At 37.9% G+C, this 24,864-nt stretch overlaps 1 long non-coding RNA gene across 2 annotated transcripts in view; it reads right to left on the bottom strand.

Annotated features, from left to right (window-relative positions):
• LOC126818818 (uncharacterized) overlaps positions 1-24,864 on the bottom strand; it is a 152,223-nt gene that overhangs the window by 4,976 nt on the left and 122,383 nt on the right. For both annotated transcript variants that reach the window (XR_007679340.1, XR_007679339.1), the window contains 2 exons: positions 15,239-15,452; positions 3,830-3,859 (listed from right to left, as the gene is read on the bottom strand). This is a non-coding gene — a long non-coding RNA (uncharacterized LOC126818818). The remainder of the gene's footprint in view (positions 1-3,829; positions 3,860-15,238; positions 15,453-24,864) is intronic.

The raw sequence follows: 24,864 nt of genomic DNA, 5'->3' as shown, positions 1-24,864 counted from the left end.
CAAGATATAAAAATGAAATTAGAGATGATAAACTAATACAGAAATAGATAAATCATTCTATTAATAATAATGAAATGAAATGAAATGGGGTTTAACGTCCTACTGTTCTGCACCTATACTGGGCTAATGAAGACGGGCATACGCCATACAGTGTGCTATGAGGGAAATTTTGCCCGGGCAGCGGCACTATCCCCTACTCTTATATCGAATTCCAACTGCCAAGGGATCTTTTACGTGCACGCCAATGCGTACACGGGACCTCGGTTTTTCGTCTCATCCGAAGGACTAGACAGCTGTCCTTGTCAGGCCCTCCATCATGCATCACTGACAAGCGGGAACCACGCCGGAAAATCTGGATGAACTTTCTCGGCCAATGCAGGGATCGAACACCAGACCTCCAGGCTAGCGAGCCAGCGTCTTACCCACTTAGCCACGTGATCACCATTTAATAATAATACACATTTCGGCACCGAAGATAATATATAGGTTTATAAATGCGTATTGTGATTAGTGGCTGGGTTTGTCGAGTGGTCTAACGTGTGCGCTTTAGAACACAAGGTCTGTCAGAGAGTCAGGTGGCGTTGTTTCGACCCTAGGTCGCCTGCTCTATATTATAGAGAGAGCGAGAGAGAGAAATGGGGTTTAACGTCCACTCGACACAAACTAGGTCATTTCGGGACTAACATATGATTTAATTTTATTTCAATAATTCGCTTGCGCGTAGGGATCTTTAGCATTTGGAGGAAACTGGACGACCCAGAGAAAACCCACGGGGTTCTCTATATTATAGACAGTTCATCATTTCATTTCTAGAAGGAAAATGAAATGTTTTTTAAGATCCTACTTTTCCGCTCAAGAGACAAGGGTAAACTAAGCTGGAATACCCCCGAGGAACTTTCTGGGCCAACACCGGGCGCGAATCCGGGTGTCTCCTCGTTATTGACCAAGCAGGTTACAAGAATGGACGCAGATCGTTAAAGATACATTATGTAAGATTTAGATAAAGATCTAGCCTTTCTTGCTATAATAGTTCGAAAAAAGATAATGTAAAATGAAAATATTAAAAATTTCATTCAAATTATTCTATTGCGAGCGAAGATATTAGCCTTTGAAGGTTTGACAAGGCCTGTGCAATAATTTCAACCACCGTACTGGTTGTTCGAAGCTAAGTCGCGGTCCTCCATTTTTAGCTTAAATCAAAATATGGCTGAACTGTTCTAATATATTTAATATCGGAATAATCCTATGCCATCGAGAGTTGATTATGGCCTGGATAAGTTAATTAATGTCTTATTAATAATTTTGAAAACATTTCAGGCCTAAAGAAAGACCTGCAATAGGCAGATTTAGCTCTTGTATAATGTATGTTTAATACCAACCAGACAAGTGGACATCTCGTACCGAAATAAAAACGACGGAATGAAACGAATAAAAACTGATTCATAAGGCAGAGAGACGCCGACCATAAAACTTTATTTAGATTGTTGAACAGCCCCTCACTCCGCCTGTAGACAATAATAACGAGCATCACGGACAACAACCGGAAGTTGATCATGATCAATTGGAAAAAGATTTAATCAACACTCAACAAGTCCTTGGGTCATGTCTCGTAGATTCGTATAATTTTATCTGTGTAAACTTTGCCTGTGTTGGTTGTACACGACTAGTGGGTATAGGGAGTTCAATAATTTGGTTATTTTGTTTTTATTCCAGTAATCTAGTGTGTTGCCTCTTGGAAAGGCGGGGGTTTGGTGACCGAATGGTCTAACGCGTGCACTTTCGATCATTAGGTCTGTCATTGAGTCAAGTGGCATGGTTTCAATCATTAGGTCACTGAGTCAAGTGGTGTGCTTTTCATCATAAGGTCTGTCATTGAGTCAATTGGTGCGGTTAAGATCATAAGGTATGTCACTGAATCAAGGGGCGTGACTTAGATCATTAGGTCATTGAGTTAAGTGGTGTGGTTAAGATCATAAGGTCTGTTATTGAGTTAAGTGGTGTGGTTGCAATCGTAAGATCTGCCATTGAGTTAAGTGGTGTGGTTGCGATCACCCAGTGACTGAACATTGTTCATTCCCGTAGTTGTGATTATAGATGCAACAGGCTGACAAGGCAGGTCAGTTTTTATTAACATTAATATTTGAGACTGTGAACCACCTTACAACAAGACTAATTTATATGAGGGGAATGTTACCCAGGCAGTGACATTTCCACTGTTCTTCATCGGAATCCAACCGTCAAGGGATCTTTTACGTACACACCAACGACTAGACGGTTTTACCCTGTCGGGGTCTTCGTCCACAACACTGACACAGGGAACCGTTTTGTAAACTCCTAGCCTACTTTCGTAAGGAACCAATCCATTAAAATTAAGTTTCCTCATTCTAACATGGTATGAGAGTAAATCGCCATGGTGTTTTTAGTTTATCGATTACGGACAAGGTTGCAGTGGGTGGTGAGATCGATATATATGATCGATCGGGTTTGATTAGTTTCCAGACCTGATGACATAGTGAAATCAATTGACGTTTAAAACACTAATTGTTAAAGTCAAGATGGCGTTCAAGTGTTTTACATAAGTTTCAATGGACAGAGAATGAATCGAATGTACGTATGAGAGCGAGAGACAGGTCATTTCGGGACTAACACATGGTTCAATTTTATTTCAATAATTCGCTTGCGCGTAGGGGTCGTTAGCAGTGAGAGGAAACCGGAGGACCTGGAGAAAACCCACCAGGTTGGATAGTCGACCCTACTCCTTGTCACGTACAACCGGGGAATCGAAAGTGTACGTATAAAGAACAGAAACAATACAAGGGCTATTTAAAATGACATCATTTTGGACATTCAAAAATAAATTATGGAAGATTAGATAAAGAGCTTGCAGTTCTCACTATAATAGTTAAAAACTAGATAATGTAAAGGCAATTTGCTGAAATTTTCAGTCAAATTGATCCACTCTGAACCGCGATTTTAGCGATTGAATTTTCGGCTTAGCCTCGATCATCATTACTAAAGTCAGTACGATAAAAAAAAACATAGTCTCGATTATCCATTTCATGATTAAATCATGAATGGAAGTCGAACGACAAATCGGAACCTAATCCAATAAACATCGCAGGCTAGCGATGACATCGAGAGTTGATTATGGTCTGGATAAGTTAATTAATGTGTAATTAATAATTAAGATAACATCTGAAGCCTAAAGAAAGACCTGAGATAGGCAGATTTATCTCTTGCATAATACATGTTTAATAATTTAGGTAACATTTCAGTCCTAAAGAAAGACCTGCAATAGGTAGATTTAGGTTTTGCATAATACATGTTTAAACAAACATTCATGTTGAAATTTAACACAGGGAAACAAACCGACATACAACTAGTCCCGCTGGCCTTAAATCCGTAGAACTAGTCCCGCTGGCCTTAAACCCGTCCGTCGACATAAATCTATCGACACCGACATAAAACTACTTCCGTCGATAAAAAAAACTAATCCGCCTGACTTAAAACTAGTTCCGCATTGAATCTGAATGTAGAAAAGCTATCCATTAGTTTTGAAGGACTGCTATTCCCTAGCCACTTCTTCACGTGAGAACTGCACATTTCGTCATTTCGTCAAAAAAACAAAAAACAAAAAAAAAACGTGAATTTAATAGATTAAGAAAGTAAAACCGCTTCGTGTGTGATTCCTAACGCTGCCAAGACCTAATCATATGAGATTATTAATGTCAAGACAGGGAGAAACGGTTTAATGCTTGAGACAGATCAGTTTGTTCACCGTCATTACGACTCCACATATTTTGTTTTATAATAGGTAAAATCAGCTTACCTGGTCCTTTAGAATTTTTGGATGGTTTTTCTGAAAGAAGAAAAAAAAGGAGACAAAATAAGAAGTAAGAATAGAAATCGGCTACATTTTGAGCTAAGATGCCCCCTACCCCCTCGTTGGTTGCCATGACATTTTCATTTCTAAGATACCTTTTACCTCGTCGTTGGTTGCCAAGAAATTCTGATCTAAGATTCCCCCTACATCCTTGTTGGTTGCCATCACATCTTGATCTAAGATGCCCTCTACCCCCTCGTTGGTTGCCATGACATTTTCATTTCTAAGATACCCTTTAACTCGTCGTGGGTTGCCATCACATATTGATCTAAGATGCCCCCCCCCCCTCATCCTCGTGGGTTACGAGTTACTTTTGTGTATAATTTATTAACTTGGAATTACCCGACGCTGTTTTATACCGATAACTATCCACGAACATCGAGACAAAGGTTGTATTCAAACTTAACTCTTCAGGAATGGGGTTTAATTTCTCGTCAACACAATACCTTGGTCATCTTGGTTTATTTCATTTCTGCTGATTAAGGAAAAAGCTTATTGGTTCTCTGGGTATTGCATCTTCAAATGTTATGTCGATATATACATTCGTCTTTAGCTTACTACACGTTTTCATATATTGACTGGTGGGGCTATGGTTTAATATGGAGTTAGAAGTTCATCTCCTTTAATCTTACAACACACGTTTCATATATTGACTGATGGGGCTATGGTTTAATATGGAGTTAGAAGTTCATCTCCTTTAATCTTACAACACACGTTTCATATATTGACTGATGGGGCTATGGTTTAATATGGAGTTAGAAGTTCATCTCCTTTAATCTTACAACACACGTTTCATATATTGACTGATGGGGCTATGGTTTAATATGGAGTTAGAAGTTCATCTCCTTTAATCTTACAACACACGTTTCATATATTGACTGGTGGGGCTATGGTTTAATATGGAGTAAGAAGTTCATCTCCTTTAATCTTACAACACACGTTTCATATATTGACTGGTGGGGCTATGGTTTAATATGGAGTTAGAAGTTCATCTCCTTTAATCTTACAACACACGTTTCATATATTGACTGATGGGGCTATGGTTTAATATGGAGTTAGAAGTTCATCTCCTTTAATCTTACAACACACGTTTCATATATTGACTGACGTGGCATTAATTAGTAATAATCATAATATAGACAGACGTGGCACTATGGTTTAATTAGTAACAATCATAATAATATAGATTATTACAAGAAACTGACCTGGAACCGTTTTTATGATAAAATCAATTGGTGTTTTTATCAACTGTCTTCTAATTAACCTGTGTATTCAATCATAACTTCAAGAGACATTATGTCCAACAGAGAGAGAGAGAGAGAGAGAGAAAGAGAAGGGGAGAGAAGAGAGTAACATTGTTTAATTTTATTTTAATAATTCGGAGGCGTGTAGGGGTATTTAACAGGAGGAATAAACCCACGAGGGAATCGAGAGAGAGATAGAGAGAGAGGGGAATCGAGAGAGAGAGGGAGAGAGAGAGAGAGAGAGAGAGAGGGCGAGGGGCATGACATCTACTGGACACCAACTGGGTCCACGGGACTAAAATATGGTGGTTCAATTTTATTTGAATAACACAGCACAATAACGTTTGACATTTATATGGGCCCGTATGAGGTTTAACAGTCTACGTGTCTAAGGAAGACGGGTATACCCTATGCAGTATGCTGTGAGGGACATTTATATGGGTCCGTGTGAAGTTTAACAGGAAGACGGGTATACCCTATGCAGTATGCTGTGAGGGACATTTAGCCCGGACAGTGGCGTTTCCACCTACTCTTCAATGAATCATTGGACACTGTTCCTGTGTTCTTGGTCAAGCCCCCAGTCAATATGTAGATCAACACGAAGTCCCTTTATATTTTGTATTTGTAATTACGTTTTTGTTTGAATATATTATTAATAATGTTTGCATATAGATTGTCTATCTGTTAATAAAACAATGGCGCATGATCAGATAACATCATTAATTTAAGATGCACTTTGTCTGTTGATTACAAGTTTCCAATCGAACGCTTCATTCTCTATTTGTTGAATGCTTTTAGAACACATCATTTATTCAGGATGATCGTTGTTTTAGGTTCAACATATTTCCAATCGAATGGTTCCGAGAAAATAACCAACCAATTCATCAATATTATTTCATGTTAAAATTATACTGTAATAATAATGATTTTATAAACATGTTTATCGGAAGAAAGGGATCGAGTGATTAAAGATCATTAAAAGAAATGTCAGCTTATAAAGGAAATATCATTCCAATATTTTACAAAAATATTATAAACTGAAAATCTGTCAAAAATCCACATCCTCTTCAGACTGTATAAGCCAACTGTCCACAGCGTGGGCAGAAAGGTCTATAAATGTTGGAATTTCTTTAATAAATATACTGCCTTCGCAATTGATCAACCAATTGGATTTCGATCCTCGCCAATCTTACTTTTTGTTGAAATGAGTTATTTTAAGGCTTCGCTTGCCAGCTAACATGTTCAGCCTGGAAGTCGGGTATTCGATCCCTGCATTGGCCGTGAAAGGTCATCCAGATTTTCCGGCGTGGTTCCCCCTTGTCAGTGATGCAGGACGGAGGGCCTAGCAAGGACAGCTGTTTAGTCGTTCGGATGGGAAGAAAAACCAAGGTCCAATGTACACATTGGCGTGCACGTAAAAGATCCCTTGGCAGTTGGAATTCGATATAAGAGTAGGCTATAGCGCCGCTGCCCGGGCAAAATTTCCCTCATAGCACACTGTATGGCGTATGCCCGTCTTCATTAGCCCAGGTTAGGAGCAGAACAGTAGGACGTTAAACCTCATTTCATTTCATTTCATTTCTAACATATCAATAGGTCAGTGGGGAGGCTCCTGATTACCTCTGTGAATTAATTCAACGGTATATTCCAAAAAGACAGTTGCCTTCAAACAATCTCAATCAGTTAGCGATCCCAAAGTAGAAACCTACAACCTTTGGACGAAGAGCATTTGCTGTTACCGCTGCTGAAAGATGGAATTCGCCCACAGTTGAACGTGTTTTGTGATTCTTTGTTAATCTTCAAATCTTGATTAAAAGGATATATTATTAATCGCCAAGTAACATCCTAGATCATTGTATGATTTCTTTACAGTGTAACAATAAAGAATATAAAACATTCTATGGAGATGGTGGGACGGTGAGAAATGACAGGTTAGGGTTAGGGTTTTTATACAGTACAAAAATAAATTACAGAATATAAACAATGGAGGGCGATGATGGTTAAATCTCTGGATGATCGAAAAATAAATCTCTGGAGACTCGAACAATAAATCACCAATCTGACACAAACTGTACAACTTCGTCAATACTCTGGGAGTAAATCGTTTCAAACTCTCTCACCTTTCAAAATGTCAACTCATTAGGAACCAGTGGATTGTTTCTTAAAGAGACGACTACAGTTTTATTATTAGAATAGAGTGGAGTGAAATGGGGTTTCAAGTCTCGCCAACACTATATATGTTTTCAAATTTGAGTGAAGTCTGTGTCACTACAGACTCGGGACTGTACAGCGCAGTGGACGCTTACGGCTAGCCCCCCGGATCCATTCACTTTTTTGAATTGTTTGTTTATTTGTGTTTTCCTAAGTATGATGTCTTGTCCGTGTATTTGTTTTTGTGTAAATTTTGTGTGGTGCAGCCCCCCTGCACTTACTAAATGGTGGTAATTCTGAGACTGACATATGGTCATTTTTTTAATCTTTATGATCTCGTGAGCTCAGCATGTTTCTGGCATTTCCTTTAACAATAAATTAAAAAATTTACATTGAGACAGTCATACGGTCGGTTTTTTTTTTATCTTCATGGTTGCGTGATGACGTATGTACATATGTATTTGTTTTTAACAATGCTTGTAAATATGACTGTTAACGTTTCAGTAAAGTTTAACTATGGGTGACGAACAAGCTCCGCATGACGTAATTGACCTTTGCTTTAATTTTAATGTAAGAAATCACATACATATTTCCGCAAATTAAGCTTGTTAATATTAGGTGGAACTCTTTATTCGACCCCCCGGCAACTATCTGAACCGAAGTGATTTATTTAACAGCCGCTTCCACCCATGTGATATTGCAGTCTAGTTGTCCGTTGGAGTTGGAGACGAACTTCTTGCCCAGCAATCACTTTGTGCCGAGAAAAACGTGTCCCTTGACTCAAACACGCTCACTACGTGACAACCTCCCGCGATAGTTTCGAGTTTTTGTTCTTTTCCAGCGAGTAGGTTATTGCTCCGTTTTAATTACCACTTGGTAATGTTTACGAACAGTCGCAAATAGTTGTATTTATCCAGGAAAGCAATGCGAAACTGGAGTAGAGTGCTCTAAATGTTACAGTAAGCTTTATAAACTCTTTTGAGGTGAAGGTTAACAACCAATTTCGTCCCATTATGGGCTTTTATTACGCAAAATTTATTTTTCGGAGGCCCAGAGCAAACTATGATTTCCCCTTTAATGTATTTGCACGACATGGAAATGAAATAAACATTGTGATATTCTAATCACATAAAAAACCCCAATAAGATTGCAACATTAATCTCACAAGGTACCCATTGACCGGGGTATAAAACTCATACGGAGCTCATTGACCGGGGTAAAAAGGTCTTAGATATTCTTCTGGGTGTCTTAAAATGTTGTCATTTGCATTTTATGCTGAGCTCAGGGATATTAGAAGTAATAATGTTTGCTCATAGTGATCGGGTTTATAGATTTACCGAGTTTTATGTCAGTAATAAAGAATAATTCGTTAGTTAAAAACGTAGAATAAGTGAAAATTATTGGAACATTATGGGATATAAATACAAGCTTTCATTACCACGTTGCTTGTTGATGGTTGGACAAGGAGGACAACATTTACCATGTTTTTATGTTCAGTTAATGCCGTGGTTGGAACAGATCCGATCTATTGATGGGTAAATCTGTCGTTTAATTTGGGAGCTACTGAGTAAGACAATGGATAAATCTATGGTTTGATTTGAGAGCTACTGAATACGGCGCTTGCTCACTAACCAGTGAAGAAAGTTCCTTTCGATTGTTCAGCGTGGCTTCCCCTTGTCAGTGAAATAAAATGGGGTTTAACGTCCTACTGGTCTGCTCCGAACTGGCCTAATGAAGACGGGCATACGCCATACAGTGTGCTACGAGGGGAATTTTGCCCGGACAGCGGCACTATAGCCTACTCTTATATCGAATTCCAACTGTCAAGGGATCTTTTACGTGCACGCCAATGTGTACACGGGAGCTTGATTTTTCGTCCCATCCGAACACAGCTGTGCTTGTCAGGTCGTCCGTCCTGCATCCCCTTGTCAGTGGTGAAGGACGGGGTGTGTGGCTAGGAACAATGTCTAGTCGTTCGGATGGAACTAAAACCCTGGATCCCGTGTGCACGTTGGCTATGATGGAGCTGTGGTTAGGGCGGGTGGGGGTGGGGGGTAGTATAAAACTTGCGCTGTATAACTGAAGGTCTGTCAATGAGTCGGGGGGGGGGGGTGGATGGCTGAATGGTTAGCGTGCGCGCGCTGTATCATAAAGTCTGTCATTGAGTCGACTGGTGTGGTTTCGAATCCTCGGTTGTACGTGGCAAGGAGTAGGGTCGCCGTCCAACCTCGTGGTTTTCTCCGGGTCCTCCGGTTTCCTCCCACTGCTAAAGACCCCTACGCGCAAGCGAATTATGTAAATAAAATTAAACCATATGTTAGTCCCGAAATGACCTAGTTTGTGTCGAGTGGACGTTAAACCCCATTTCTCTCTCTCTGTCAATGAGTCAAAAATCATGGTTTCGATCTCCCGCCTGTAAGTTACACGTAATAGTTTTGTCTGCCTATTCCCCCGGTTTCCCCCCACTGATACAGATCCCGAAGCGAAAATAAATTATTAAAATAAAAATATATTATATTATGTTGGTTCTAAAACGTGTTGAATGGACGTGTACATCCCCCCCCTCCACCCTCCCCCGCCTCCCCATCTCTCTAAAATAATTTCTGAAAGAAACTACTATCACTATCCGCACTAAATTTATCGTGTTACTGGTCGACTCATGGAATCAGTTGCATCTCAGAACACAAAGATGATTTCAAAACAAATTCGATATGTAGCAAGGAGTGATTGTGTAGAGTCGATATAACGCTAGATTTAGTTGGTGTTGATTCCTGGGAGGTTTTTTTTACTGGCTCACAGTCAATATTGGACTTCAACTAAGATAAGACGTAACATGTCTCCCCACGCGGGAATATAGAGCATCACGTCAACAGACTCCCAGATATTTAAATTTCGACCTTGAGGAAGCCAAACAATTACATGTTTTTGTTGATTCTGTTAACCTTGTTTTGAGACGGGAGGTGAGAGGGTGGTTAGTCGAATAAAGTCAAGATGGCACAGAATAATTCAAGTTGTTTCCGTTTTAAATCGCTTCATTATCTTTACGATGGACCCGTAATTGTGTTATTTGAATTTTTTTTATAGTTTAAAGATACATTATGTAAGATTCCGATAAAGAGTGGCCGTTCTTGGTGTAATAGTTTAAAGATAAACGGCTGACTGTTCTGATAGAATACTCACTGTTCTTGGTGTAATAGTTAAAAGATAAACAGGTGACTGTTCTGATAGAATACTGACTGTTCTTGGTGTAATAGTTAAAAGATAAACAGGTGACTGTTCTGATAGAATACTGACTGTTCTTGGTGTAATAGTTAAAAGATAAACAGGTGACTGTTCTGATAGAATACTGACTGTTCTTGGTGTAATAGTTAAAAGATAAACAGGTGACTGTTCTGATAGAATACTGACTGTTCTTGGTGTAATAGCCTAAAGATAAACAGAGAGAGAGAGAAATGAAATGAAATGGGGTTTAACATCCTACTGTTCTGCTCCTATACTGGGCTAATGAAGACGGGCATACGCCATACAGTGTGCTATGAGGAAAATTTTGCCAGGGCAGCGGCACTATCGCCTACTCTTATATCGAATTCCAACTGCCAAGGGATCTTTTACGTGAATTCCAATGTATACACGGGACCTCGGTTTTTCGTCTCATCCGATGGACTAGACAGCTGTCCTTGTCAGGCCCTCCGTCCTGCATCACTGACAAGGGGGAACCACGCCGGAAAATCTGGATGAACTTTCTCGGCCAATGCAGGGATCGAACACCCGACCTCCAGGCTAGCGATCCAGCGTCTTAACCACCTAGCCAGAGAGAGAGAGAGAGAGAGAGAAAGAGGTCATTTCGGGACTAACATGTGGTTTTAATTTTATTTCAATAATTCGCTTGCGCGTAGGGGTCTTTAGCAGTGGGAGGAAACCGGAGGACCCGGAGAAAACCCACGAGGCTGGACAGACGACCCTACTCCTTGTCACGTACAACCGGGGATTCGAAACCACGCCAGTTGACTCAATGACAGGTCTTATGATACAGCACGCACGTGCTAACCATTCAGCCATCCAACCCCCCACAGATAAACAGATGACTGTTCTTGGTGTATAGTTCAAGAAGTATAAGCGTACCAGCAATTGAGAATGGCATCATTACAGCCATATTGGACCTGTGACGTCATGTGTCAGGAACACTCATGCCAAGTTTCACATCGATTATATATGAATAGTGGAGCCGTAGGCTATTTGCGAAGAGCGACGCCCTCAAGAACAACAAGATGGCCTAATTTCTTGTCCAAACCAATGAAACTGAATTGAAAATTTAAGTCAAATGGCTTTATTCTGAGAAAAGTTATAAATGTATGAAGTTTTGATAAGAAACAGAGTAAATGGTCTCGAGTGTTAAGTGTCATTGCTACGCCTAGTCTCTAATTTCCATTTTAACGTTTACGGAAGATAGTGCAGACATTTCCTAATCCACTTCATACCCAAGCCATCCGATGGTCTAGAGAGTTGGCTATGGGCTTTTCATGAGAATAAATGACTAATATTTGAGCCAGAAACAAGACCTGTACTAGGCAGTACACTATTCAGCTGGTCGTGTGTACGAGACAGTCCAGTCAAAACCATTAACAAATCATAGAACAAGCAATATATCAACGCTACTCATTAAGGCAATGGACGTGTGCTATGAGGGTAATTTTGCCCGGACAGTGGCGATTCCGTCTAATCATCATCGAATTATTTTATGTGTACGTCAGCTAGTACACGGGTGGACTTAGGTCTATTGTCTCTTCCGAACAACTAGACAGTTAAATACTGCACAGTATCAAGAAACAGAACGGTTAAATAGCGTTAGCAAACTACCAAACCCGAAATTGCTATTGTTTATATTTGTAGGCATATTGATGAATGACTTGAACTAAACGGCGTATAGGGGTGTGGTGATTGTATGCTACCAACGCACAAGTGACGTACAAGAGTGTGGGGATTGTATGATTCCATCACTCGAGTATAGAAGTGTAGTGATTGTACGCTCCCAACGCTCAAGTGCAGGGGTGTTGTGATTGTACGCTCCCAACGCTCAAGTGCAGGGGCTTGGTGATTATATGTTCTCAAGACTCAAGTACAGGGGCGTGGTGATTGTACGCTCCCAACACTCAAGTATAGGGGTGTGGTGATTATATGTTCTCAAGACTCAAATGTAGGGGTGTAGTGGGTGTATGTTCTCAGAACTCAAGTACAGGGCCCAGTACTCACAGATCCCAGAAAGGAAGGCAATCTGAATATGTAAAAATAATCATTCTTTTAGGAAAGGTAACAGTGATAATTTCAAATTTCATAAAACGTAATTTCGATTTCTCTCTTTGTTGATTTGATTCCCCCTACACCCATGCCCCTCTGAAACGACCCGGCCCCCAATCTGCACGCCACAGCCTTAACTGTAATACTATATAGCAATGGTCGCTGTGTATTACATCGACCTAGTTGAAAGATATATAAATAATATATACTCTTCACATGATACCCATGTATACATTAAATAATATATTAACTCTTTTCAATTCATTGATGTAATGGTTACAGATGCATTAATTTCAACCTGTATTATAGACAGGTGTTTGTCAACCTGAGTTATAGACAGGTGCATTAATGTCAACCTGAGTTATACGTAGGTTAACAACCTGCATTATAGGCAAGTGGATGACGAGGGGGGTAAAACACCACTGTGCTGGCGAAATCTCCTCCCATAGTACCCCGCATGGGGTATACCCATCTATATTAGCTCGGAAACGCCATTGTACGGACCGGACATAATTTCCCTCCTTGCACAATGCATAAAGAAATGAAATGAAATGAAATGGGGTTTAACGTCCTATTGTTCTGCTCCGAACTGGGCTAATGAAGACGGGCATACGCCATACAGTGTGCTATGAGGGAAATTTTGCCCGGGCAGCGGCGCTATGGCCTACTCTTATATCGAATTCCAACTGCCAAGGGATCTTTTACGTGCACGCCAATGTGTACACGGGACCTCGGTTTTTCGCCCCACCCGAATGACTAGACAGCTGTCCTGCATCACTGACAAAGTGGAATCATGCCGGAAAATCTGGATGAACTTTTCCGGCCCATGCAGGGATCGACCACACGACCTCCAGGCTAACGAGCCAGCGTCTTACCCACTTAGGCACTGTGATTTCGGACCAAACATAAATAAATAAATAAAAAACAAAAGCTTGAAAATAAACACCTTGTCGAATGTGAAACATTTTCATTTCAAAATATAAAAACAACCACAGAGAATTGCAGTTGAAAAACAACGATAGAAGAAAAACTAGAAGTCTGCTATCATTATAAAACTAGAGGTATGAATTATTAAAGTAGATGTACCTACCATTATAAAACTAGAGGTATGAATTATTAAAGTGGCTGTACCTACCATTATAAAACTAGAGGTATGAATTATTAAAGTGGCTGTACCTACCATTATAAAACTAGAGGTATGAATTATTAAAGTAGATGTGCCTACCATTATAAAACTAGAGGTATGAATTATTAAAGTAGATGTACCTACCATTATAAAACTAGAGGTATGAATTATTAAAGTAGATGTACCTACCATTATAAAACTAGAGGTATGAATTATTAAAGTGGCTGTACCTACCATTATAAAACTAGCGGTAAGAATATTTAAAGTAGCTGTACCTACCATTATAAAACTAGAGGTATGAATTATTAAAGTAGATGTACCTACCATTATAAAACTAGAGGTATGAATTATTAAAGTGGCTGTACCTACCATTATAAAACTAGCGGTAAGAATATTTAAAGTAGCTGTACCTACCATTATAAAACTAGAGGTATGAATTATTAAAGTAGATGTACCTATCATTATAAAACTAGCGGTATGAATTATTGAAGTAGATGTACCTATCATTATAAAACTAGCGGTAAGAATATTTAAAGTAGATGTACCTACCATTATAAAACTAGAGGTATGAATTATTAAAGTAGATGTACCTATCATTATAAAACTAGAAGTATGAATTATTAAAGTAGCTGTACCTACCATTATAAAACTAGAGGTATGAATTATTAAAGTAGATGTACCTACCATTATAAAACTAGAGGTATGAATTATTAAAGTAGATGTACCTATCATTATAAAACTAGAGGTATGAATCATTAAAGTAGCTGTACCTATCATTATAAAACTAGAGGTATGAATTATTAAAGTAGATGTACCTACCATTATAAAACTAGAGGTATGAATTATTAAAGTGGCTGTACCTACCATTGTAAAACTAGAGGTATGAATTATTAAAGTGGCTGTACCTACCATTATAAAACTAGAAGTATGAATTATTAAAGTAGCAGTACCTACCATTATACAACTAGAAGTATGAATTATTAAAGTAGCTGTACCTACCATTATAAAACTAGAGGTATGAATTATTAAAGTGGCTGTACCTACCATTATAAAACTAGAGGTATGAATTATTAAAGTAGCCGTACCTATCATTATAAAACTAGAGGTATGAATTATTAAAGTAGATGTACCTACCATTATAAAACTAGAGGTATGAATTATTAAAGTAGATGTACCTATCATTATAAAACTAGAGGTATGAATCATTAAAGTAGATGTACCTACCATTATAAAACTAGAGGTATGAATTATTAAAGTAGATGTACCTATCATTATAAAACTAGAGGTATGAATCATTAAAGTAGATGTACCTATCATTATAAAACTAGAGGTATGAATTATTAAAGTAGATGTACCTATCATTATAAAACTAGAGGTATGAATCATTAAAGTAGATGTACCTATCATTATAAAACTAGAGGTATGAATCATTAAAGTAGATGTACCTATCATTATAAAACTAGAGGTATGAATTATTAAAGTATATGTACCTACCATTATAAAACTAGAGGTATGAATTATTAAAGTAGATGTACCTACCATTAACTCGTAACATGATTAATCTTCTGACGCTCCGAGATTTAGAACTAATCTGACATTCGTAAACACCCTCGTCCTCAAACGTCACATCCCTTATATGTAAACTCCATTCCATTGAGTATTTTTCGTGAAGAACCCGGATTCTGTCGTCTGATACGTAGGTATTATCACCTATTGTTAAAGGATTGGGATCCGATGCACGTCGCCAAACCACCTGCAATAGAAATATACTTTTATAATATAATGTATGCAACCATTTTTTAATTGTATCAGCAATATTTTAAATCACTATGGATACATTTAACAATCTTTTACTGTACATAATAAAAATATTTAAATCCCATGACGTCACAAGATCATTAAAACAATCATTTGATAAAGGATCATTTAACCTGAAACGTTATAAAGATGAATAAACCGCTGTTGAGCAGGGTTTTTTTTTTAAAATATCTTCGAATATTATAATTATTCAGAGTTTTAAAAAGAAAAACAAACGAATCACAAAAACTAATACGAGCGCACTAATCGACTATGACGTCATCGCAGCCATCTAACATCCATGCGCAAAGAACACGTATGTCAGGTTAGGTGTCGATCATAGTCGAATTAGTTCAGCCTTAACAACAACAGTTTGATCAACACGACTGCTCATTCAGCTTCTTAGATAGAAATTATACAATTTAGAACATCAGGGTATGATCTTAAAATATATATTTAACCTTTATTCTAGTGCACTAGTGTGTACTAGTATCCATGGTGATGCGTATATATGCATCAACATCAACAAATTGTGTAGATTTCAACCAAGTGAGAAGCATTCTTGTGAAGAATAGGATTTAAATCTACTCCATGGTGAACAAATCAGACATTTCGTCGAGATAAAGCAATGTTTTGAAAATAAATACTATAGATACAATACCTGTTCGAATTGCTTTGTTCGGTTAATCAAAAGGAAGAATGCAAATTGGTGCTAAGAACAGAGACACCCTAGCCCCACCCAACCAGAAAAAAAACCAGGCAAACAAACAACAAATAAAAAAAACAAAAAAACAAAGATAACAACCCAACAGATAGACAGACGAAACGACCCCCCCCCCCCAAAAAAAAAGAAAACAAAACAAACTAAAAAAAAAAACAAAAAAAAAACCCAACGTAGACAAAATAAAATGATGTTTTTATGTCATCAGCAAATTCTTTTAGGAGAGTAGATGTAGAAGTCAAGGACAATTACTGTTCGTTTTAATATGTAAACAGAATGAAGTTTTAATTCGTTGGTTTATCTCTGTCGAGGGAAATCATAGTAACTAGTTGATATACAGTTGTCCAACCCCCTGCTCCCATACATCCAATAGATCTGAACAATTCCTGTCTTTATTATGAGTGCTCAGCGATGAAAAGGGCTCCCACGTGGATAAAAAAGATATTTTTTCTAAGTGAAACCCACAAGCCATTTACAGACAATGTTCTTTTCAGAGGTCGTTTTAGTGTAAGTACCAATTAAAAATGTATACCGTGTCAGAAAGCGTTGATCTGTCGAGAAATGGAAGCGGTAAAGATCACGGCAAACGAATAGATAATTGCGCTACCCGATATATTGCGAAGACTTTAATGGAAATCTTAGACAATCATCTCGTCCTAATGTATTGTCCTCCTCACGCCATTTCTCTTTTTTGCGAAAATGGTTTTGCTACTTAAATCTAGAATTCTTAACGATCGAATGTGCTCTAATTATTAAGATGGGAGCAGGCCTGTAACTAGGGAGAGGGGGGGGAGTAACCCCCCTGCAAAAAGTTCCCCTCCTGTGAAAAAATTGTCGACCATACATATACATTGTCCGTCAATTGTACAGCACCCCTGAGAATACTTCCCACCCCCTCGTTGCTCAGAACTAGATACGGCCCTGGATGGGAGCTAATAGTAAGTGCTGATGGACCGGATTACAAGCAAAACAAAGCGACAAGACAAACTTGCTGACAAAACAAACCGACAAGACAAACTTGCTGACAAGATAAACCGACAAAACAAACTTGCTGACAAAAAACAACAACATATAGCAAGTAACAAACAACAAATATCAACAAATATTAACAAGAAGCCATTTTTATTTATTTGAAATCCCTGATTTTCAGGTACAAAAACTGCCCGTACTTTCAGGAATCAGATTGTCCCCCGAAAACAGGGCGTGTGGTTCTAACTCGAGTACAAGCAAACATCTATATCAATATAGCCGTAGTGGCCAGAAATTAAAACAGACGAACCGGGATTACCCCCCCCCCCCCACACACACACACACAAATAACATACCCACGCCCCCAACCTCCAAATACCCGTCTACCTATCTTTATCCAGAAGTTGACATTCAAATAATTATTGTTCAGACCATACCAAGAATTCAGATACGACCGGATTCGTTCTCCTCCCTCGTCCAGCTTTCAACTAATGTTCAGATGATACCCGCATATGCAGATTTGGACTTAATAATTGTAATTTGGATCATTTTAATGAGGGCTATTTCAGATTGGTGGGTATCGGGAATTCCTGTTATTTCGTTACACAATTATCGCATTTGTTACTCTACAACTATAACCTCTTATGTAAAGATATCATTATTGTTACACATAATTATCCCATTTGTTACTATAACCTCTTATGTAGAGATATCATTATTGTTACATTATAATATATCATTATTATTATATCATTTGTTACTCTCCAATTATAACCTCTTATGTAAAGATATCATTATTGTTACACATAATTATCCCGACTTATGTAAAGCTATCATTATTGTTACCCATGAGGGGGTGGTAACCATAGTACTGGGTCCTGCTTGGGTGTTCATATCCACTAATGTATACTTTGTTTTCTTATATCCTGAGCAAATTACCTTTGTAGGTCTGTTATTCAATCTTTTTCAAATAAACGAGGACCTCATACCTCGAGTCAAACAGGTTCAATATGCTAACCCTTGATGGAAAACGACTGACTTCACATGGCGTTATACAAACAGACAAAAACATATGTCACGTAATTATTACGAGATCCCCAACAAAAACCACACCAGAAATAATTCGGGAATAAAAGAAAGTTTGTTGGTGATTATAATGAAGAGAGGAATTTATTGTTAATGGCGGTGAATCAACAGCTGTTTTATGAACAGATAGAATACATATGGTTAATTTCACTCTCATATCAACCCATTCGGTTCAATTAATACAAAAAAAAAAACACCGGTAAAGGCGGTGAATATGAGAAATATTGAAACAATGTATTTAAGTCCACGAATTGAGAAAGGTTATCATATTGAAAGCAAGACAAAATGTGTATTTGTAACCTTCAGAAGTCGACGAGTTCATCTAAAAAATGTGCATGCTCTTCAAGTCGACAAGTTCAAATAAAAATAACAAGCAACTAAACGATATTAAAGTACAGTTATCTGATGAAATCAATAGGATTCTTCCTCTGCTCATCGAGATAACATTTACAAATTTAAAAATAAAACAAAGATCGTGTAATAAGTGTTGTGAGTAAAATCACGAATTGTGGAAAAATGGGCGGAAAATATATGATTACATTTCATTGTGGGCGAATACAAATGGTTTTCCAGATATACGTACTGTAAATGACTATTGCACCATATGTAACAAAGTACTCTATAACTTTTATCAAATTGAACTTATTGACCTCCAGCCATGCTTCTTGATAATATTGACCTTTTAACTCTGTATGCACTGTTCTTAAGTCACGATTGTCTGTGTTGTAATTAAACATGTAATTAATTCAATATGTCCTTTGCAAACTACATGTGATCTGTGCACGCGTTCCGCTTACTTCAAAGGAATACGCACAGGGCCCTGTTTCTCGAAATTTTAACTAAAGATAAAATCCAATTTTAGTAGATACTTCAATTTTGATTGTCTAAGCACTAAACTCAATCCAATATTATCCAATCAAATTACTAAAATTTGGATTTTATCTTAGTTAAAATTTCATGAAACAGGCTCCTGGCCAGTAAACATGCCATGACGAGATAAAAGAGACAATTGCATGTATGACCATGTGTCCGAAGGTATATAACGAGGAGTTTGCTGACAGTTAAGCAGTCGACTAGAGACGACCACAGAGGGGCGGAGAAGAGAGGCTTGACCGAGTGCATGGACTCACCCGAGTTCAGCCACTGCCTTGGCAGAGGGGCAGAATGGTGGATTTAATATTGTTAGATGTGTTTCTGTCGTAGTCTAGTCCTCAATGTAGCCTAGTTCTAGTATAGTCTAGTTTATGTAGTATTGATGTAGTTGTGTTATATACGTGATGTAAATAAATCCTATATTTACTAAACTGATCTCTGTTATCACTAAGATAGTCTTACACATATTCATAATGAACATGCTCAACACGCAGTGTTTAAAAACGGTCATAATTGTCAAATGCTTATTTAAACCCAAGTCTGGATCTAACACAACAATATCCGAACAGTTCTTTATTAGTTGGGACTGAACAGGAGAAAGTGTTTTGACCAAAACAGACCTAGGCACTGAAATGAGGTCAATAAGCAGGACAAGAGAGGGAGAGAGAGAAATGGGGTTTAACATCCACTCGACACAAACTAGGTCATTTTGGGACTAACATATGGTTCAATTGTTGATTTCAAGAATTCGCTTGCGCGTAGGGGTCTTTAGCAGTGGGAGGAAACCGTAGGACCCAGAGAAAACCCACGCGGTTGGACAGGCGACCCTACTCCTTGTCACGTACAACCGGGGAATCGAAACCACGCCAGTTGACTCAATGACAGATCTCATGATACAACGCGCACGCGCTAACCATTCGGCCATCCAAGGAGGACAAAGTCGTGGTTATGTGAGCTTCTGTGTATAGGGGGCGTTGTTGTCGGGTACCTGTTTAGTTATAGTTCAGGACGTTAACCCTTATTTTATGCCTGTGAGTGACAGAGGAGCGAGTGGAGAGAGAAATAAAATGAAAAGAAATGGCGAATGAATGAAGACGGGCATACGCCATACAGTGTGCTATGAGGGAAATTTTGCCCGGGCAGCGGCACTATCGCCTACTCTTATTTCGTATTCCAAGGGTTCTTTTACATGCACGCCAACGTGTACATGGGACCTCGATTTTTCGTCCCACCCAAATGGCTAATATTCCGAATTTGTTGCTTTGTAAATTATGTATTGCTACTGTTATTGTAAAATTAACATAAACTGTAAATAATATATACAGCGAAATGAAATGAAAGGAAATGGGGTTTAACGTCCTACTGTTCTACTCCTAAACTGGGCGAATGAATGAAGACGGGCATACGCCATACAGTGTGCTATGAGGAAAATTTTGCCCGGGCAGCGGGGCTACGGCCTACTCTTATATCGAATTCCAACTGCCAAGGGATCTTTTACGTGCACGCCAATGTGTACACTGGACCTCGGGTTTTCGTCCCATCCGACAGCTGTCCTTGTCAGGCCCCCCCCTTCCTGCATCACTGACAAGGGGAAACCACGCTGAAGAGAGAGGCGTGAGAAAGTAACCTTAAAATGATATACCATACATTAGTTAAAGTTACAATTTCATATTTTCTAAGAAAGTCAAAACATTATTATTTTTATGTCTTTTGCTCAATAGGTTGTCAACTCACTATTATACGATCATAGGTATTATTTCCCACACTTAAAAATCATTGACACAGGCAATAATAACACAATTACCTCCCAATTTCCTCCTTTGTTTTCCTATTCCCCACCACAGAATAGCTATCTTCAAACGTTTGAATTTGAAGTTGAAAATGATATTTTTGGCAATTTAATAGGATTATTCTTTAACAAGGTAGGACTGTTTATAGATACCATCTATTTTAGGGCTTTATTTTAATACATTTTAATAATATAATCAAAAATTATGAAATTGTAACTTTAAGAGTTGAAAAAGAGTTGGTCATTCTTTCTATAATTATTCAAAAATAGATGATAAAAAAGAAAATATTGAAAATTTCATTCAAATTACTTCATTCTCAGCCAGGTTATCATTGTTTGTAGTTTTGACAAGATGTGTGTACCGTAGTAACGAGGGCACTGGTATAATCGGGACTTAGCTTCGCTTTCCCATTTTTAAATTAAATTTTTAAATGGCGAACCGTTTTAATCAGTTAAAATCTCGACTATCCGATGCCATCGAGAGTTGATTATGGTCTTGTTTTGTTAATAAATGTCTAATTAATAGTTTATATAACATTTCATGAGCTGCTATAAGCAGATTTAGCTCTATATTAAGTTTGTGAGTGACTTCCCAAACTTCCCACTTTAAAATGCTATTGCATTTCAAATGATTTTGAATTTATCCTGGGGGGGGGGGGGGGGGTGGATGGCTAAATGGTTAGCGTGCGCGCGCTGTATCATAAAGTCTGTCATTGAGTCGACTGGCGTGGTTTCGAATCCCCGGTTGTACGTGGCAAGGAGTAGGGTCGCCTGTCCAACCTCGTAGGTTTCCTCCGGGTCCTCCGGTTTCCTCCCACTGCTAAAGACCCCTACGCGCAAGCAAATTATGTAAATAAAGTTTAAAAAAAACATATGTTAGTCCCGAAATGACCTAGTTTGTGTCGAGTGGACGTTAAACCCCATTTCTCTCTCTTTCTCTGAATTTATCCTGATATTACTATATATGTCTTTGTAGCTTAGGAGAGACTTATGGAAGATTATTTTTGTTGTTGTTTTTTTTGCAAACTAAATACGTTTCCTCATTAAATAAAGTTTTTATTATAATTATTATGTTTAAAGGAGCTAAATCGCTAATATTTTGGGCCTAGAAATTGGCACATATGGATCGCAACACATATAATAATGTAATATGAATTTATATAAACTTTTTTACATTCAATCGTTTCCGTTTTACTGTGAATTGTCATCATTTATGTTCGGCGAAATACGCCAGAAGTCTCAACCGAAAGACAGTTTCTAGCGTCTGGTTATTTCAGTCAACACCGATAGTATATTTATTGTGCATGCTCTCCAAATAAGAATATGGCATCACCGTTTGACATGACTTGTGGAATATGTCTAGCCTCATTCTTTGAGCACCTTGTTACAAATGGCGCTGAATCGCATTATGGTACACGATTCGTGTACCAATGGTAAAATGTTTATTTTGTCTTAAATATTGGATATCAGAAGCCGATCTTTTCCAGGTAAGACCACAACACCAATGCTGATTTAAATTGCCCAAAAAATCGTGTTTTCAATGTCGAAGATTTTGGAAGATATTGAGTTACGGACTTGGCTACTTTAAATAAGAACCGCTGGACGTTAACCCCTATTTCACGCGAGTGAAGAGAGAGAGAGAGAGAGAGAGAGAGAGAGGCGTGTGAAAAGTAACTTATAGATGATAATAATATAACATTTAAATTAACAAGATTCGCCCCTTAAATATTATCTCGTTCAAACTTCATCATTACTGATGTATTTACGCCTTATTGATCCCCCTACATCATTTGATAAATATGTTAATTTATTTCATGTGTTTATAAAAATAATAAAAACAGATGTTATCGTTGTTTTTATATCGTTCATATTATACATGGAGTAGTGGCGGTGTATGATTACAAACAAACTGGCACCACGTGGGGCTCAGGGTTACTGAATAAAAATAATTTGTGTTAGTTAAAAGGTGTAGGATTAATTTAAAGAAAAATAAACTTCCGGTTCGGGATTCGCCGAGATCAACCCAAGGTAAATACGGTACACGTGTTTAAAATGCGTTCGTCAGTCGAGTTTAAAGGCCCACTCTGTTATATGTCTTTGAAACTTGATAGCCGTGGTGGTTCAGTAGGACAGTACCGGGTTATGGGCTCGAACCCGTGTTGGCCGAGATTTCTCCCCGTGATCTTTTAATGTGGTTTCCCCTTGTCAATGTTGCAAGACGGGGTGGGGTTGGGGGGGGGGGGTGCTAACCAGAAAATGTCTCTAGTCATTCAGATGGTACGCAAAACTGGGCTCTACTCGTGTACACGTAAAAGTGTACTGAAAAGCCGTTGGTTGTCTTTCATATCGTTTTGATATATCTGTGTCAGATGAGCTGACTACCGATGGGGATTAAAAGGACCACAATCTGGTTAAAACACAGATCCTATTTCGTTTCGTTTTTATAGTTCAAAATTTCGTTTTACTTGTCTTTACTACACTTTGACCTGGAAGACTTGTTATTTAACTCGTGTTCTGCTTGAAATGAGGGGTCAGCCAATCAAATGGTCTGTCGAATCGAGTGTTTGACCTTTTTTGCCCGGAACTGTGGGTAATCCACTAGTAACATCAATGCTGATTGGTTAATCAAATGTCTGACGTCATAGGTCAAAAGTCGGTCTTTTGACCCCTGACGTGACCTATCGCTATAACTTGTCAGATCTTCATGTAGTGTAGGCCATCGAAAGTATAAAAAACACGAAACGAAATATAGATCTGTATTTTAATCAGATTGAAAGGACCAGAGACCAGATTGAAATTAAGCGACTCGATTTACCTGAATTACACAGTTAGAGACAGTCTGTCCTTGTATGTAGTTTTTAACATTTAAATCGATTTCATATCCGAATAAACAATTTATTTTCTGATTTGCTGAAGTTAACTAACAATATTTCGCTTATAGCTGTTAGTAGGTTTTGAAACAACTTCAATTTGTGTCCCGACATGTATTAATGGCATTATTAGTTGTAAATGTGTAAATAATAATGTTGCCATCTTGTTAAACGACAAACAACCCAAATTATTTCGTCTATTTTATGTGAAATGTTTCAGTCATCTGTAAGTGGAGAAATGAACCAGGAGAGATTCCCCAAGGGAAATACCCTTTATCTTAGAAACTTTCCACATGAAATAAAACGAGAGAAGAACACATGACGTTGATGGGTAATTGTTAAATCAGTTTATGTTCACCTCAGTGTTCCCAGTATAAAACTAATCTGGACAAGTTTAGAGTATTTATATTGAACTTGTTGAAATAAAATAATACAAGTTTTACTATGACTAGACTTTCCACGTGTCATCAACTATTTTATATAAAAAAACCATCATCAACTATTTTATATAAAAAAAACCATCATCAACTATTTTATAAAATGATGTTTTTGGTTGAATACGTTTCTGATTTACAGGACCTCGATAAACAGTCGAAATGTCAAACAGCCACTGAATTAAAGGGGTTGGTTGTTATTGGCATTGTTCTAATTTTCACAGCTTAAAAATACATTTATTTATTTGTAAACAAAATTTTATTTCAAATTTATGTAAAGGGATCAGGGAACAGGCATAGCCTATATTACTCCTCTCCTCGTACAAAGAATATAAAACAGATCTGCTATGTACATACTATAAAATAATGGGGAAGAAAACATATAAAATAAGTTATATACACACTATTTATTGCTTGATAAAGATACCTGTAAGAGTATTGAAACGTTGCATGTAATAAACCAAGAAGTAGTAAATCCATAAAGTTGTGTTATTATGAACACTATTTATAACAAATGAAAAAAGAGGAAGTGCTGTTTTATAACATGATTAAACTTGTTCTATAAATAAAATTACGGGAGATTAGATAAAGAGCTGATTGGTCCACTCTGAACCGAGATTTTAGCG

This window comes from Patella vulgata, chromosome 4 (genome assembly GCF_932274485.2).
Source record: "Patella vulgata chromosome 4, xgPatVulg1.2, whole genome shotgun sequence".
Classification (NCBI taxonomy): Eukaryota; Metazoa; Mollusca; class Gastropoda; family Patellidae; genus Patella; species Patella vulgata.
The sequence above is the reverse complement of the archived record's forward strand: the minus strand, read 5'-3'. Positions and strand labels throughout refer to the sequence as shown.